The following is a 2,246-nucleotide window of genomic DNA, read 5'->3' on the forward strand; positions in this document are numbered from 1 at the left end:
CCAGTTTGCATTTTGCACTATTGGATCTTAAGAAGGTTCTAAGTAGATCTTCACAATGCTAAAAGAAGAATTCGGAGCAAAAGACAAAAACTTCTGAGCAGGGAATTTTTTTGAAAACTGCATTTACACTCAAACATGATTTTTTTCAGCTGAGCAAAAGTTTAAGACCATAGCTCAAAAAAATCTAACAGAAACCAAAGTGTCAAAAACCCCTTTGCTGATTTCTTCTTTTAGCATTGTGAAGCTCTACTTAGAACCTTCTTAAAGTCCAATAGTGCAAAATATTAATTCATGCGATTTTTTTAACTGGTCTTAAGATTTTGATCAGGAGTGTATATGTGTGTGTGTGTGTGTGTGTGAGTATGTGTATATATGTGTATATATATATATATGTGTATATATATATATATATATATATATATATATATATATATATATATATATATATATATATATACACACAATTATTAGGGGTTGCACGACTTCAGATTTTTTAAAGTTGAAGTCAACATGATAGAAGTCGAGCAGACAGCGACTAGTCGCTATGACGTCATACGAACTCGAGACACGATGCTTTGCAGTAACTCACAGATAAAACATTATTTATGCAGAATAACAAATAAACAAACAAAAACAAAACACTGGGAGCCTATGTTTATGCTCTACCATTTAACATACTGCAAATGAGTCACAGGAAAACAAAAATTATTATTAGGCTGCAAAAGTGAAAGAAACATGCCTATTTTAGACAAACCAAACTTTCATAAACAAAAGGTGCTCCGGTTTAATAAAGTTCACTCCCTGTCAGTCTCCTCTCTTACAGTTTTTGGTTTTCGATCCTGGTTTACATGTAAGAAAACAAGAGCATCAACATGAGTGGGATGAAGGCTCTCTCGTTTTCGTGATGGTATTCCCAGCAAGGGAGAAAATCCTCTCGCTGGGAGTGCTGGTTGCTGGAACAGCTAAATGCCTTCTGCTGAGTTCTGCTAAACGGGGAAATCTGTCCTGATGCCTGGCCCACCACTGCAGGGGGTTCGCCATGGTGGGAATCTGCGGTAACAGCAACCAAAAAAAAAAAATCACGGACCTCTTCCGCAGCAGTGGAGAAGTGTGCTGCTGATCTCCTGTCACTCTGGTAATGTGGCCCAAAAAGTTGCTTAAAATCCTCCTGGAGTCTGGCTTTCTATCCAGTCACTGGCTCGCTCTGGTTATCGGGCACATTCTGCTCCTCACCTTGGACAGCTACACCTAGGAGTAAAATGAATAATGCTAAGTTTACCAAAGTTGTCCACATAAAAAGAGTACAAAGTTTATATTATGTCCTAATGTGGACAACTTTTATATTATATTATAAAGTAAACTGCTCAACCTTGTATGCTACATTTAAAATAAATCCATTGGACCCACCTGTTGCTCCGGACGTCTCTCCCAAGTTGCAGCAGGCTGATCAGGTGACTGCTCAGCATTAGCGGATGCCTTTTCAAGTGACTGTGCATTGCGGTCGTACTTTTGTTGTAATTAGGCACAGCTTTGCAGATTTGGCATGTAACGGTAATTGAACCAGAAGAGTGATCTTTAGTAAAATACTTCCACACTGTTGAATTTCTAGCTGTTTGCGAAGACTCGTCCTGCTCCTTGTTCTCGCGTTCCCGCCAGCAGTCACGTGACTACGACTAGTCGACGTGAAATGTAAAAACTCGCAAGATTTCCTAGAATCAACTACTCGACAACTCGACTAGTTTATGCAACCCCTATATATATATATATATATATGTGTGTGTGTGTGTGCGCAGATGTTATGCTTGAGGAAGCTTCCTGTGTTTTGTGGATCCTGATGAAACCTGTTGTTTTGAGTCACCTGCACTGTGGAAATGTACAGAAATGTGCTGATGTCTCTGTGCTGTAGAATGTCTTAATGAGCACTGATAAATATGACATATGGATCAAATGGAACCCAGTCTGGTTTGTAATGTACATGATCAACCTTGAAAACTGTGGTCTGACCTGGGTACACATGGTTTTACAGCAGAGAGAGGAGTCTTCAGTCCTGATGTTCTTTGTTCCATACAGATGTTCTGAAGTGGCTGATCAGAGGTGTTCAGCTTCTAACATCTTCAGGCTGGATTTTTCCACCTCCTCTCCAAGTGTGTCCAGTCTGGCTCCAGTTAGAGCCAGCTTTCCTCACTGGTTGGTCCAGTCTCCTTGCATCCTTGTTTCTGGTGCAAGAACTTGAAGAACATAGAACA

Source organism: Archocentrus centrarchus, chromosome 19, assembly GCF_007364275.1.
Source record: "Archocentrus centrarchus isolate MPI-CPG fArcCen1 chromosome 19, fArcCen1, whole genome shotgun sequence".
Lineage (NCBI taxonomy): Eukaryota > Metazoa > Chordata > Actinopteri > Cichliformes > Cichlidae > Archocentrus > Archocentrus centrarchus.